The sequence below is a fragment of the Cupressus sempervirens genome, chromosome 10, assembly GCF_028749045.1.
Source record: "Cupressus sempervirens isolate cs-2001-9-10 chromosome 10, ASM2874904v1, whole genome shotgun sequence".
Classification (NCBI taxonomy): Eukaryota; Viridiplantae; Streptophyta; class Pinopsida; order Cupressales; family Cupressaceae; genus Cupressus; species Cupressus sempervirens.
In genome coordinates, this window is record NC_143127.1 from 899606409 (window position 1) to 899623489 (window position 17081).

The 17081-nt window shown below is 38.7% G+C and overlaps 1 pseudogene; it reads left to right on the plus strand.

The window, feature by feature from the left end:
- The first annotated feature begins 1489 nt into the window (after positions 1–1489).
- The window catches only part of LOC149536905 (cytochrome b561 and DOMON domain-containing protein At5g35735-like), a 141237-nt pseudogene continuing 125645 nt past the window's right edge, over positions 1490–17081 (plus strand).

The following is a 17081-nucleotide window of genomic DNA, read 5'->3' on the forward strand; positions in this document are numbered from 1 at the left end:
TTGCTAGATGCTACTTTTGAGTCTTCTTTTGATGATCACATAGTAATGGGCAGCCCAAGCCCTCGATATATGGAAGTATGCCATACAATAGAAGCATGCATATAGACAGGTGAACCATTTTAACGATCGCATCTGTCCATGATTCATAGATAGCTGGACTCTTAATTTTTTTCTCAATTTGTTAACCTAAAAATCAAAAAGACTACTGATAAAATTGGCCAGAACCAATCATCAAATAGCAATAAAAATATAAATTTTTGTATTAATCAAATAATTTGAGAGGACCGTAGCTTATAAATTTGTGGCACAATTTTTGAGGCATAGATTAATTGGAGATAAGCAAGTGAAAACTTTAGTCTCCACTTATCTATAGACGGTACTAATAATATGGTTTTGAGCTAAGTTACTGGGTTCATACCCATAGGCCTTGAACTAGGGTTAGGTACATACCCAATATGGGTACAACTATGGGTACAGGTATTGTGGGTACATGATGCCACTTATTTGAATATTTTGTAACCATCAATTGGAATTTAATATTTATCTTTGGAATTTTGCATTGATCACAAAATCCTATGTGGATAAAATCCAAAATTACTCTCAAATTTGTACAACAATTTAATTGTGCAGCCTCCTACTTTAATGAGTCTAGTTTTGAGACAAGTCACTAGGATTATACCTATAGGCCCTGAACTAGGTTAAGTACGTAGCCACTAGAGGTGTGGCTTTGGGTAATGTGGGTACTTGATGTGGCTTATTCAAATATTTTTCATCTATCAATTGGCATTCAATATTTACTTTGGCATTTGACATTGATCAATGATCAAGTATCATACTATGAAATGATCTAGTTTTACAATTCTATATATTTCTCTTTTCTTTTCTTTTTTACATAATACACATATATATTTATATACACACATATGTGTAGCCATCCATACCCAAATCCCTTAAAAATGTGTTCATGTACCCATGTACTAGGCTTGCACACTTGCACCCACATATCCAAAACCCTTGAAAAAATCATATACTCATGTACCCATGTACCAGGCTTGCATACCCATACCTGTCCCTGAACCTAAACTAGTAACTTAGGTTTTGAGTATACATGCTCAAATATGATCTCACATCAACATGTTTTTTCGATTAAATGTAGAAAATTATCCCAGAAAAACTATGATAAATATTTGACACCAAGTCAAGTTTATTGGTGTACTAATCTTGCATCACATCATTATTTTTTTACATTTAAGCAATTTATTTAAAAGATAGTACTACACTCCATTCAGGAATTTGATACTATGCAGGCATAAAAGAATTTGCAATAATTTTCTAAAGGCGTGTCCACAAGAAGGAAAAGGAGAGGGTATATAAACTTCAAGGAATTTTGTGAAATATGACCTATTGCAATAGATTATTAAATTAATAGGGAACATAGTTTGTTTCTATAGGGAAGGGTTTGGATAGATATCTTTATCGAAAAGGAGCAATGGATCAAAATGATGAGAATGGGATAGAAATGGAGGTTCCTATTGATGGTCCAGAGTTCCATGTAGTGGAGGTATAAGTTCCATGGAGTGAATTCAATTGTAAAAATTAATCCATCCCCTAAGGGGGTGAAAGAATGACTCCTTCACATGTATGGACATCATATTTCAAAGACATTTTTAAATGGACAATATTCTTCTAGTATGACTATTAGGAGGGTAGAGGCATAGTAAAATATGAAATGCAATGAATGTGCTGCAGCACAATATCTAATTACCTTTTTATTAATCAACCAAATGGATACATGACACTCCCTTTTATAGGCAAGTTTACAATCTCTAGAAATCTCTGGCATTTTCCGACAAGACAAATATCTACAATTCTAGAAACTACTACAGCCGACACAACCTAACCCTATACCTAAACCTAAACTTCTAGAAACATTTATTGACAAATTAGAGTAGAAATGAATATTTCTAACACTCCCCCCTAATTTCTACTATCAACTATTGAAAAACTTCTTTAATATTTATGATTCTCAAAACCTCCTTCAAAATTTCAAATTGTACTTGTGGTAAGGCCTTGGTGAAGATATCTACAAGTTGCTCCTCTGATCTGCAATGCTGTAGATTAATTTCTCTGCTATTAACCAGCTCTCTAATGAAGTGATACCTTGTGTCAATGTGTTTTGTCCTCTTGTGAAACACATGGTTGTTTGAAAGTGCAATAGTAGACTTGTTATCACAATAGATGGTAGTAGGTCCATCTTGAGTTTGCATTAAGTCTTTCAAAATCCTTTCCATCAATACTGGTTGACATGTTGTTGTTGTTCCTGCTACATACTCCACTTCAGCTGATGAGAGAGTTACTATAGGTTGCTTCTTTGATGCACAAGCTACAACACCTGTCCCAAGATGAAATGCATATCCAGATGTGCTCCTTCTATCCTCAGTATTCCCTGCAAAATCACTATCTATATATCCAACTAATTGAAAATTATCTGAAGTAGAATACAAAATGCCATGATTCATAGTTCCTACAATATATCTCAAAATCCATTTTCTTGCCTTGTTCATTGATCTTTGTAAATAATGTAGGTTCATTGGTGCTTCTCTTGAATCCATTCTTCATCATGTACGAATCTATTATATTGTACCAGGCTCTTGGAGCTTGCTTCAATCCATAGAGTGTCTTCTTTAACTTATAAACTTTGTCTTCATGTCCTCTTATTTCATATCCTAGTGGTTGTTGCACATAGACTTCTTCATCCAAATATCTATTCAAAAATGCTGATTTGACGTCCATTTGGTGAGCCATCCATTTGTTTTGAGCTACAATGGCTAATAATATTCTAACAGTATCAAGTCTTGCTATAGGTGCAAATGTCTCATTATAGTCAACCCCATATTCTTGTGAAAAACCCTTAGCAACTAACCTTGCCTTATATTTGTCTACATCTCCATTAGCTTTAAATTTAGTCTTATAAACCCATTTTACACCAATGCAATCTTTTTTCTTAGGCAAATCAACTAACTCCCATGTATCATTTCTCCCAATTGATTATATTTCATCATTCATTGCATTAATCCAATGTTCTTTCTTAATTGCATCTTCAAAATATATAGGATCTTGAGCAAATAAAGCAAAATTTGATTGCAAATCTAATTTACTTCCTTGATCATAAATTTCACTCAACCTTCTAGTTTTCTTGCTTGATCTCAGTGGTGCAAGTATAAGGTTTGAATTATTATTTACTTGTGAATTTGAAGATTCTCCATGCTCAACTTCATTTTCTAAGTGATCTCCTTGTGGACTTTGTGGTGGAGTTCCTTCTTGGTCACTTGGTTGATCCTCTTGATCTTCATGATCCTTTTTATCCTTCTCATCATATGATATTGTTCCAGCACATGTAACATTTGTATCTATATTTCCATCCCAAGATTCATTCTCTTTAAATACAACATCCCTACTCACAATTACTTTTCTAATGATAGGATTAAACAACCTATATGCCTTAGATTTCTCATCATACCCAACAAAAATGCATTTCTCACTCTTATCATCTAACTTACTTCTAGTTTCTTTAGGAACATGTGCATATGCAATACAACCAAATACTTTAAGGTGAGAAACACTATGAATCTTACCACTCCAAGCTTGTTGTGGAACCATGTCTCTCACAATCTTTGTTGGACTCCTATTCAAAATATAAATAGCACAAGAAATTGCCTCAGCACAATACTCATTAAGAAGATTTTTACCTTTCAACATACTCCTTGCCATCTCCATTATTGTCTCTTTTTTTCTCTCTCCAACACCATTTTTCTATGGTGTCTAATTGGTAGTAAATTGCTTTTTGATTCCATGATCTCTACAATAATCTAAAAACTCATTTGACTTATACTCTCCTCCTTTATCAGATATCAATACTTTGATAGGTAAATCACTTTGTTTCTCAACAAAAGTCCTAAATTCTTTAAATTTGCTAAAAGTTTCATATTTGTATTTAAGAAAGAAAATCCAAGTCTTTCTAGTAAAGTCATGGATAAATGTTAAGAAATAAATGCTCCCCCCTAATGATGGCATTTTCATTGGACCACATATATCCGAATGCACAATTTCTAAAGGTACCCTTGCTCTATATGACATCCCTTTTTGAAAACTTTATCTATGATGTTTGGAAAAATACAACTTTCACATGGACTTAATGATACTTCAATTGGGTGTAAGCTTCTTACCATTTCCTTTCTTTTCAATAAAGATAACCCTTTGAGATTTAGGTGACCATACCTCAAGTGCCATATCCATGTTTGATCTTGACTTGCTGCCTTGAAACTTGCTACAACTTCATCAGTCATATTGTTCTTCATCCAAAGTAGAAACATTCTATTATTTGTCATTTCTACCCTTGCAATTGTATATGAGAAATATGTTAGCAAGAAACACTAATCTATCAAGAGAACAAAGCATTAACTAGCATAAAAATCATAACATATATGAGAGACAAAGTGAAAACTCTCAAATGAGAATATGAGCCATGGAATGGCTCTCCCAATGAGAATGGTCACTTGATTTAGAGATGAGTCTATTATGTAGATGTGGGATGTATGCTCAAGGTTCTCAAACTAGCTTCAATGGAGATGGAAATGGCAAATTGGTAGCTTTGTGAGCTCTCAATTTGGCATTATAAGGGTATGGTTAAGGCTTTTTCTTCTCAAACTAGCATTATAACTTTAGCTCAAAAGGTTGTGATAAAATGGATTGGGAGGGGATTCAATTTATAGGCTAAGGGCTTGATGGATGGAGGGCTAAGATGCAAGAAGATATGAAAGCTTAAGGAGGGCTAGGATGCACTCAAAGGGGAGCATAGGGATTGTGCTTTTTTAGCACCAATCAGGGAGTGACACATGTCACAAGGTGAGTGGATGGAGGAAAGGGGAAGGATAAGTCAACAAAGGAGGCTCAAGGGATAATATCTTCATAAAGACCCTTCGTAAGTGCTTGTAAGAGAAATGAATGGGCTTGTAAGAGTCTTTATGGCCTTTGTAAGAGCATTGAAAGCTTAGTGGTTGGGATATTTTGGAGGGAGTTGAGATTGTTGACTTTGCTTGGCTTAGGAAAGTCTTAAGCTTACTTAGGGAATGTGACAAGTTTAGGGGGGGATTAGAGATGGTTTAGGATTAGACTAGGCTTGTTAAAGATTTGCAAGTGGATGACATTCATGAGGGTGGGTGAGTTAGTGGCTAAGCTTGGTTAGTATGGGTGGATGAGGTGGATTAGGCTAAATATAGGATTTAGGAATAGGTTAGGGGTTATTAAACTTGAGGGTTTTATTTATCAAATAGATTTATTTAATAAATGGGGATTTTGGAATTAGATAGAAGAATAGGATTTGATTGATAAATAATAGGTTATTTGATTTATCAATTAGGACTATAGATGATTAATTAAATTAATCAGCTAGGGGATGGCAAAGGATTAATTAAATAGGAATTTAATTAATGATGCCTTTAGAGATAGCTAAATAGGATTACCAAAGCAGTGTAATCAAATTTAGGTGTCTACATTTTGCCCCTCTTTGACATAGTGTTGAGACAACACTATTTCAAAGAAGTTTGAATGAATATGACATGAGGAAGATATTTTTAGCAACAAGGTTGCTCCAGTCTCGAATAAGAAGAGGAGAGACTATACTTAGATGATGCCCCCTCAAGAAGGTGGTAGAGAGAGAAATGAGACTCGATGACTTCTTGAAAAGCACCAAAAATTGAGACAAGGAGAGACACAAATTGGCAAAGAGAAGGGGTTGAATTAGCTCAAACTCTCACTACGGGAGAATGATAAAGGGCTAAAAAGAGGCACAAGAGGAAGCAAGCTTAAGACTTTAGGGAAGGTGGAGGATGAAGGAGTGGAGCGCTATAAAAAGGAATCCAAGATAGGGAGATGGATGATGGGATGAAAAAGCTAATGCAGGAGGATTTCAAAGAGTCAGATTTGTAGAAGATGGTTTTTGAAGATCTCTAGGACTAGGATTGTGGATCTTGAAAGATGAGGCTTGGTGTATTGATTGGATTGGTGGATCCCTAAGACTAAGATTGTGGATCCGTAAAGCTAAGAGTGATGATTAATTCAGAGAGATACGGTTGCACAAGCTAGGGTAGGAGAGATGGATGTTGGATATGGATGGGAGATAATGGAGATGAAGGGAATCTATTGAAGCTTTTTTGAGTAGGGGGATACTTCAAAGAGAAGTACCACCATGTAGTTGAGCACTAGATTTGCTATAGGACTGTTGGTTAATTGCCAAGGTTACCAAGAACATCAAGGCCTTTTCACCAACCATCCAGAGGACTGACGAACTAACTCAAAATAAACATGCAAGGATTGCCCCATCATCACACATTAGTCCAAGAGGAAGCAGTGTGGAACTGACATTGGATAACCCACAAACAGAAAAGAAAAACAAATAAAAGACCTGATCAAGACCTTATGCTCAGATTGCCCCATTTGCAGTATACCATGATATGGAAGATCGTGGTAACCTTGAGGAGTGAACAAAAGGATTGCTTGGAAAATATACTTCAAGACCCAAAAGGGAAGATTCCAAATCAAAAGAAAGCAAAAATCTAAAAGAGAACCGTTTTCCAACGAGATGGGTAGGACGAGATACTAACGGACCAAGATCGGACATGAGGAAAGCTAGATCTTGCAAGGATCTATTAGAGAGCACCTAAGCTGATGGATTTGAATGAGTGATGCATATGGAAAGCTGAACTAAGAAGGATAACACTTTGGTGATAGGAGATCTAGCTAAAAGATGCATTGGAATAGCTAACCAAGGGTTGTGCGATGTGTGCAAGATGCTGATCAAGGACACAAAAGCTGGATAGATACAATGGTACTAAGCTAAAGAGGATGTACAAGCTGATAGACCAAGATATGTACAAGGTTGTTCATGTTTTGGTTTTTGGGAGATGGAAATGTTTGTGAAAGGTGGGATGTTTGAAATAGTTGATAGGCGGATAGGTAGATAGTTTGCAAAAAGCTTAAGAAAAAATGGGGTTCTTTGTGTGCATGTGATAGGATACAAACTAGGAGACAAGATTATTTACAAGATGGAATATGGTACAAGCTTTGGTACAAGATTTACAAGTTGAGTTACAAGATTTACAAGCTGTACAGGAGGTATTTACAAGCTTCATCAGATTTTGGATATTTGGTTGGAACACCAAGGGAACAAGCAAATGTGTTATGGGATAGTGGGTGAATGGATGATGGATAGGATAGTGATAGATAATGGATTAGTCTCAGTACACAAGGCACTTGAATTATCAGGTTTTCACCAAGGTACCTATCCAAAGTGCTTGAATTGCCAAGTTTTCACCATTGGACACTTATTTCTCTTTACTAGTTTTTTGTATTTTTCAAAAGCTTTGTATACCAAGGATCTTCAAGCATAGAACTTCTTGAGATGAATGATGTTAGTAGGATCATTCAAGAGTTCTCCTTTTGGTGTAGATAGCTGATAGGCTTCAGAGCCAAAGGATGCAGTGACAACATAAGGACCAAGCCAGGTAGGTTCAAACTTACCTTTCTTTCCACGATCTGCTTGGACTTTCATATTTTCTTTGAGGACCATGTTGCCTGGCTAAAAGTGTTGTGGGAGCACCTTTTTGTTGAAATTCCTTTTGAGACGAGTTTGATAGACTGTGAGATGATCATAGGCTTGTTGTCGCTTCTCATCTAAAAGATCTAGCTGGGTGAGTTTGGCTACTCTGTATTCTTCATTTGATATTTTCCCTTGCAAAGATATGCGCAAGGAGGGAAGTTCAACCTCTATAGGTAGTACCACTTTGGCACCATAGACTAGGGAGTATGGAGTTGTGCCTATGGATGTACGAAAGGACATTCGATAGGCCCATAAGGTTGGATTTATTTGTAGGTGCCAATTGCGGCCAGAATCATTGACAACTTTCATTAGGATCTTGAGGAGGGTTTTGTTAGTTGCCTCTGCTTGGCCGTTACCTTGTGGGAAATATGGGCTAGAAAAGTGGTGATGGATGCAGAGGGAACTGCACAATTCTTCCATGTTGATATTTTCAAAGTTACTTCTGTGGTCGGTGAAGATAGTGGATGGGATGCTGAAGCAGCAAACAATGTGGTACAAGATGAACTTGGAGAGCTGAACTCCTGTAGCTAAGACTAGGGGGACTGCTTCCACCCACTTAGTGAAATATTCTGTAGCTATTATTATCCATTTATGTCCATCAGATGAGAGAGGTGTGATAGTTCTAACTAGATCAAGGCCCCAACAAGTGAAAGGCCAAGGTGGTGCAATAGGCTGTAGATTTTGTATTGGAGCATGCACAAGATTTGCATGCTGCTAACATGGGAGACATTTTTTGAGAAAGTCACAAGGCTCTTCTTCAATGGTAGGCCAATAGTAGCCTGCTCTAAGGATTTGTCGCACTAGGACAATACCACTCGTGTGGGCACTGCAAAGTCCAAAGTGTACTTCTTTTAACATCATCATGGCCTTGTTTTGGTCTAAACACCTAGAGAGAGTATCATGATAACCCCAACGATATAGAGTATTGGCTATGATAACATAGCAGGATGATTTTTGGATGAGGTTTTGGCATTGGGTACGTGTGAGGTGAGGGAAGATGATACCATCTTTAAGGTAAGCGTGAATCTCATGGTACCAAGGGGATTGGGGACCAACCAAGATACAAACACGGGTTAAATCCTCATTCACATAAGCAGGCATGAGGAGCTGCTTGACTAAGAACTCATACTGTGTAGCTGCTTAGGGAATTTCCAAGAGTGAGCCGATAGTAGCCATAGCGTCTACTGCTTTGTTCTATATTTGAGGCACTTGCGTAAATTGAAGCTTTGTAAAATGTTGGGTTAGCTGATCAACTAGCTCTTTGTAGGGTAATAGCTTTTCATCTTTGGTTTGATATTCATTTAGGGCTTGCTTGATGATGAGTTGAGAATCGCCAAAGATTTCTAACTCAGTGATGTTCCATTCTATGGCTATTTTTAATCTTGCTATGAGAGCCTCATATTCAGCTATATTGTTGGTGCTAGGGAATTGTAGCTTAAAAGCTTTTGGAATGTAATCTCCTTGAGGTGTGACCAACAATATTCCTACCCCTGATCCATGAGATGTATATGAACCATCAAAATAAAGCTTCCATGGGGGTTGTTCTTCAATTAGGCAGATATGCTCATCTTGAAATTCTATGATCAAATGATATGCATCTATTACAGGTGCATTAGTTAGGTGATCTACTATAGCTTTCCCTTTGATTGCTTTTTTTTCCACATACTGGATGTCAAATTCGCTAAGGAGCATAACCCATTTGGCCAAACGGCCTGTAAGTGCTATTTTGGAGAGCATATACTTGAGAGGGTCTATTTTGGAGACTAGTTGGATGGTATGACTTAGCATGTAGTGGCAAAGCTTTTGAGTTGAGAAATTAACTACCAAACAAGCTTTTTCCATGGGAGTATAATTGAGTTCATAACCAACTAGGGTTCTACTAATATAGTAGATGGCTCTTTCTTTGTCGTAGTCATCAAGCTGTGCTAGAAGTGCCCCTAGAGTAGTAGGTGTTGCTGATATGTACAAGATCAAGGGATGACCAGGAACTAGTGGAACCAAGATAGGGGGATTGGCGAGGTACTGCTTGAGCTGATTGAAGCCATGTTGACATAAAAGATCCCACTTGAAGTTTTCATTTTTCTTCAGTAAATGTGTAAATGGTGTACACTTATCTGCAAGCTGGGAGATGAAGTGCCAAACGGATTGAAGCTTTCCCTGAAGAGAGCGAAGCTGTCACAGTTTTTGGGGAGGAGGCATGTCTAAGATAGCCTTGACCTTCTTGGGTTTGATCTCTATACCTCATTTAGAAACTATAAAGCCTAGAATCTTGCCAGATGTGACCCCAAAGACACAGTTCTTGGGATTTAGCATGAGATGATATTTGGCTAGCCTATCAAAGACTTTCTCTAGGTCAGTAAGATGATCCATGAATGTATGACATTTGACCAAGATATCATCCACATAATCCTCCAAAATGTGATGGATAAGATCATGAAAAATGGCTTTCATAGCTCTTTGATAGGTGGCCCCAGCATTCTTTAGGCCAAAAGGCATCATGTTGTAACAAAAAGTTCCCCAAGGGGTAGTGAATGTTGTCTTATGTTGATCCTCTTCTGTAATCTTGATTTGATTATACCCAAAAAATCCATCCATGAGGGATAGAATTTCATGTCTAGCTATAGGGTCTACAATCATATCTATGTTGGTAAGGGAAAATCATCTTTTGGACAAGCTTTGTTAAGATCTCTGAAATCAGTGTAGATTCTGGTGTCACTGGAAGGCTTAGTGACAGGGACCATGTTGGAGATCCACTCTGAGTAGTCAATAGGTCAAATAACCTTAGCAACTAACATTCTTTCTAATTCAGCTTCAATTAGTAATGCCACCTTGGGGTGCATTTTTTTAAGCTTTTGTCTGACGGGCTCGATCTTTGGATCGACTACAAGATGATGAACTACAAGATTTGGATCAAGTCCTAGCATGTCCTGATATGACCATGTAAATCGGCCAATGTTCTCTCTTAAGACCTCAAAGAGGAGATCAGCTTGGTCTTGTGATAGGGATGCAGCAATGTGAACAAGTCTGGGGATCTCTGAAGAACCGATGTTGACTTCTCTAGTATCCTAAATTAGAATAGAAGACACCTCTAGTCGATTATCTTGAGGACGCAATGCTAAATTCTCATGTTCTTCTTGTGACTCTATATTTTCTTGCTGAGGGGTTCTCTTCATTGCCTTAGCTAGTCCTGGTTTCACCTTAGTTCCATTTTTGGGTGTATCGAAACTAGGTTGGGGATTTTCTCTAAAATACCCCTTGGGATCTAGCTTATATATATATATATAGGTAGAATCGGGCTTTGTTTTCTTGTGAGGTGTTTTAGCTCCCATGAATCTTAGAAGTGCTTCCTCTGATGTGAACTCATCAATGTGTATGACGCTTGGTTGGTCCCAATCTATGAGTTGTGGATGGGCGAGTGGTAAGTCAATGAAATGGATGGATAGTTCTTGGAGAATAGAGTCTCCCAGGGAGATTTGGTCTGGGATATCATCGTAGGCTCTCTTTTTAACTTCCTTAGGAATGTCTTCGATTGTAACAAGGTCAAGGTGAATGTTCAAAAAAATGTGATCATTTTCATTGGTGCCCCTAGTTATGGGTATGCCAAAGCCAAGACCTAAATTTTTTTCCCACTTGTGTGCTTCGATGGGGCACTGCATGCCTCTTTCTTCTAGTCTTAGACCACCACCTTGATAGTTCCATTTGTTAGTGATGAGCTTATGTTCTTGGGGATACTTCTGGCTGAAGTGATCAAGGTGTGCTTGATTTCTTGGAGGTGCATCCTTATGTAACCAATTGTTGATATCTGGAGTGAGCTCCTCATGAAGAGAGATTTTTGAGGATACAAAGGTTGTTGGGCTAAACTATTTGTATTCAGAAGGTGGAATCTCCTTAGCTTTGTGATATGTCTGTTGTCCATGGGCATGTGGATCAAGTGGGAGTGCCCTGACAACAAATGCATTTGACAGACTATACTCTCCATAGCCTTTGTTATTGATCTTCATGGTAGATAGGGTGGAGGCAAGGATGGTTTCTGGGTCATTACAAGTGTGGGGTGAGCTGGCCATGGATGTGTCGATATCAATTCTAGGGAAATGATTTGTATATGAAGCTTCAACTATATTGCAGTAAGCAAAGGGTTCTGGATCGGCATGGATGGTTACCTCAGTGCCCTGATGCAAAAATTTGATGAACTGATGGTAAGTGGATGGAACGGCTTTCATGGCATGAATCCATGGGTGACTAAGGAGGATGTTGAATGGTAGGTTTAGATCAATAAAATGGCAGAGTGTTTCTTGGATGACTGGCCCAACCTTGATTGGAAGCAAAATACTTCCTTCTGTGGTTCTTTCCAAGTTGTCATAAGCTTTGATGGTGATAACCTCACTGATGATATCTGCCTCAGTATACCCAGCTTGTTTTATGAGTTTTAGGGTACAAATATTCAAGGCTGATCCATTATCTATCATTACTCTTTTGACAAAAAAATTGGATACCATGATGGCTATGTGAAGCGGAAGGGTGTGATCTGGCTCGACCATGGGTATGTCGGTGGGTTTGAATGATAGGGCACATGAGGATGAAAGGTGTCCAACAAGATTATGAAAATCAATAGCGTTGATATCTAAAGGGACATGATATTCTATGAGAGCACTGTCAAGGATGTTCTTGTATAAAAGACTAGTGTGGAGAAGGTCTAAAATGGAGATTTGGGCTGGCATGTTCCCAAGATGTTCCAAGATATTGTTACTGGCTTTTTGATGGAGCTGATGGTGCTGGTGAAATGGGTGGGCCTGCGATGTTAAATCACGCTCTTCAAGTGGTGACTGCACTCTCATTGTTGGGTCCTTGGATATTGATAACATTGATAGAAGGCTCTTTCTTATATATATACAACCTATGAGGCTACCATAGTCTATGTAGGATGAAGTGTGGTCATTTTTCTTCCCATGCTATTGGTTTGGCTTGTGGTTGTTGGTGTTGTTGTTGTTGGTTTGGATAGGTGCTTTTCCAGGATTGTGGTTGTTGTGGGAAGGAAAAGCATTTTGATAGATCTGTAAGCTTGCATTGGGAGAGGTTTGGGCACCAACGGTGATTTCTTTCCAATCAATGAGGTCCTGCACATAATCTTTCAGTTTAATGCATTTAAGGGTGGTGTGACCTTTTACCCTATGAAATTTGCAATACTCATTATCTTTGTACCGTGAAGCTCTGGATTGGCTTGGGTCAATTTGCTAGGTAGGAGGAAATTTGGTGAGGTTCTCCTTGACTAATTTCTCAAAAATGACATCCAATGGCTCACCAAGGGGTGTATAATTTCTAGGTGCAGGTTGGAATCTGGGCTTTTGTCCTCTAGCTACATTGATGGCATTAGCTTGATTGCTAGACCCTTGAAAGTTGGGTCTTGGATTGTGGCCTTGATAGCTTTGGTGATTCTATTGTTGGTAGTTGATAGCTTGTTGACTGTTTGGTTGATATGGTGGGTTAGACTAATTTTGAGAAGGACCAACAATATTCACATGTTTTGTGTCAGTGACATCATTTGTTGCAATGTGCTTGTTTTTGTTCCAATACCTAGACTTGTCATTGGAATGTGATTGATTTTGGTTGGCCTCTTTATAAATCTTGACCACACCATCTTTAATGAGTCCTTGCTCAAGGATCATTCCTTTCTCTTTGATATCTTTGTAGGTCTACAAACAATTCATGGTCATGTGGTGAGCCAAGCTAGGATGGGCATTATCAATGAACATTTTTGCCAAATGGCACTCTGGCAAGGTGCAAGATATGCGGGTAGTAAGGGTTTACCATCTTTGCAGATATTCAGAAAGGCTTTCTCCACCTTTTTGCTTAGTGTGGACAAGATCAACTATTGATAGCTTTGTTTCAAGAAGGTGGGCATATTGGGCTACAAATGCCTCCGATAATTCAAAAAAGTTTTTAATTGTGCCATAGGGGATTCTATAAAACCATTCAAGAGTTGGTCCAGCCAAGATTTTGGGAAAAAGGTGCAAGAGGAAGACATCATTGTATGCCACTTCTTGGCAGTGCATGTAAAATTCTTTGATATGTGTGACAGGGTCTCATTTTCCTCTGAATTTGTCAAATTTGGGTACCTCAAAGTGTTTGGGAAATTGTGTCATGGTAATGGCTCTATCAAATGGGTAAGGACACACATTTTCAAACTTCAACATTTTTGGATCATTTCCCTCCTAGATGTTCATCAAAGCTATCTTCATGGCTTCCCATTCTAAATTAATGGGTGATGGCTGGGGTGCCCCCAATGTAGGAGTGCTTTGAGGTAGGTATGTGCTAGATGGGGCAATGGAATATGGATGGCTTTGAGGTATGGGCTGGTAGGGATTGTACATGGCTTGAGCAACTGAATGATGGATGATGGGTTGCTAAGGTGGAGGTGGCACATATTGCTACATATGTTGTGAGGCTTGCTACTAGTATGGGATTTGAGGTTGAGATTGAGGAACATAAGCTGGCTGTGGGATAAATGGATTGCTTTGTGGAGGTAAGGTATAAGATGGTTGTGAAGCTTGGGGAAATGATTGGGGAGCTTGTGGAACTTGGCTTTGGATTTGAGGAGTTTGACCAATATATTTGGGTTGTGCCCCTATCTGAGAAGGTATCTGCATGGCAAAAGAGGCCAAGTAATTGGTGGTTAGTGGTGGTGGACTTCCTCCTAGAAGTGGCATAGAAAAATAGTTGGTGATAGGAGGTAATGGATTAGTTGGTGGTGGAGGTGGTGGAAATTGAAAGCTTGGGAATGGAACTGATGGGGTTTGATATCTTGGTGGCTAGATTTGAAAGCTTGGTAGAGTGGTGGTAGGAGCTTGGGTCACTTGAGAGCTTGGCAGAACATTGGTAGTAGCTTGTGGGGTGTGATAGCTTTGTGGAGTGAGGGTAGTAGCTTGTGGATTTGTGGCTGATGGCACTGAGCTCCAAGGACCTAGTGGAAATGATGGAATTGTGTTCTGAGCTGAGGTAAACAAGCTGGGGGTGATAAAAGGTTGATTACTTGGCCCCATGGGTAACATCCCTATTGTATATTTCTAAGGTTGGCCAAAGATGCTAGCATTGATTTGGGAGATGGGTGGATTTGGAAGGCTGGGTTGGAGAGCAGCAGTAGCAATAGTGAAGGGAGTGAATGATGAAGTGTTTTGAGCAAAGGGAGCTTGGGATGGAGTGGTATGGACCATTGGTGGAGTGGTGGTGGCTAGATTGGCTTGTGGAAGGGAGATCTCAACTTGAGTGAAGGATGGTATGTTTGGGATTGTTGGATCATATGGACTAGTTTGAGGCTCTTCTTTTGGCACATATTGAGGATAATTTGAATCATAAGAGCCTATGGGTGGTGGGAGTTATCCAAATAATGGTTGAGATGGCTCTGATAGGGGATGAGGCCTTCCAAAGTCAAAGTCTCCAATGTTGTCCCTTCGAAAGTTAGCCATGATTGTTTCTTCGTTCTTGTCTATAATGGCATTCACCAATACTACATTTTTTGGTTGGTTCATGAAAGCTTCAATGTCAATAGGTGATGGTGTAGATTTTTCTAGGTTGAAGGATGAATGAGTGCTCAAGGGGGGTGATGCTATTTGATCCAAATGATAGGGTTCCATTGTTTCTTTCTTCTTGGCTAAGCGAGTGACGGGTGGCATGAAAATGTTCCTAGGGATGAAATGCAACAATGCTGATGGATGCAAAAGGAAAAGGCTTTTCTATGCAAATAATTTCCTAAGTTGAGGCAAAGCTATATGAAAAAACCTAAGGAGGATTGGGTTAGGGATTCTAACTTCAAAGATATGTTGCCAAATTGTGAAAGGTTTGCTTTCCTATGTGCAAGCTTGGTGGTGATTCTGTCAACTTAAGGATAGACTGATGATCCTTTAGGAAGAACATGAGATTGACCACTTGTGGATCCCAACCTTTAGCTCAAGGTGATGAGAGATAACAAGTGACAAAGCTAAATTACCCTAGACAAAGCTTTGTCAAAGGGATAACCTTGGTGAGATTGGTGGATTTGAAAGATGGTAGGAATGGCAAACTTTTGGCAAGGTGACAACAATTTTGAAGGCTTGGATGTGAAGTTTTTGGATTGCTAGCTAGATGGTTTGGTTCTAAATGAGATGAATGAGCTAAAATGCTTAAGGGGATGACTAAAGATGGCTTTCTTTCCTACAAAGATGACTCTAAACTAAAGCTCATGCAAGAAGATGTGGAGAAACAAGGGGGTCTAATCATAGAATTCATGCCTAGTTGGTAAGGCATAAACATTGTTAACTCTTGGATGTTGATTAAGTTGGATGGTGTGATCTAACCAGGCATCTTGAAGGGCTTCATTGGTAGCTTTGTCCTCTACTTTGTGAAGTTTGGCAATTTGAGGGCTGGGTGTTAGTTCCTTTCTCTTGGCTGAAAGTTCTTGGTATGCCTAAGATAGCTTGAGTTTAACTTTGTGAAACTTCTATTTGGGTTTGGGTTGTTCTAACATGAATTCTTGAATCTTCTTGGTTTTAAGAGATCTTAGTTGTTTTTCTTCAACTCATTCAACTTCTGGAATAGGTAGTGACTATGCTAAGTATGCCCTAAGCTAGGATTGACCAAATTTGGCAAACATTCATTCAACAAGTAAAAAATAAGCAATAGATAGGAACGACCAGATAGAATTTTTTTATTCTTAGAATGTGATACTTTCGCGAAGGAGTGTGTATGTTCTACAAATATTTCAATTAGTCACCTCAAACACATTAACACCCTAGATGGTTGTCTGCAAGGCTGACAGTTGGTTTAGCTAGGGAGTCCTCAATATACCCAATGTACGTGAGGCCCAAATCCATAGATGAAAACAAAAAGATGTCACACAGCCAAGAGGAGTGGTAATCCACTTCTTCTCTTTAACTTCTCAAGGGTATAAATTTCCTTGAGGCTTAGCCCGAGTGACAAAATCTTGATTTCAAGAGAGGTGTCTTTGGATTCACCTCCCGATCTTTATACTCTGCTAAAATGCTGGAGTTGAGGTTGTCCCAAGGGGTGATGAAATCCCCAAGCAGGCCTCCTAAAAAGAGAAACAAGGTTTTGGATCCTAATCTTATACACCCAAGATGGCCTTGAAAGACGACAAGGGGAGAGAAGACTTGGATGACCTTGGGCTAAAAAAAACACGTGTTCTTTTACCAACTGAGTCTTATGTGTATTGATCTAGACTTTTCAAGCACTCATGTTTAAGAGACAATGTTCAATTCCAACTTGAAGCATTAAAAAAAGTAAAATCGATCGAAGAATTAATACACCAAGAAGATTTAGGGCCAACAAAAGTAAACTCGCATGCTCGGAGGCCCTCAACGTCAAGTATAGATTGATTTTTCTTTAAGGCATTCAAGATTGAGTGTGAGTTTGTTTTAAGCCCAAAAAAAAGGTG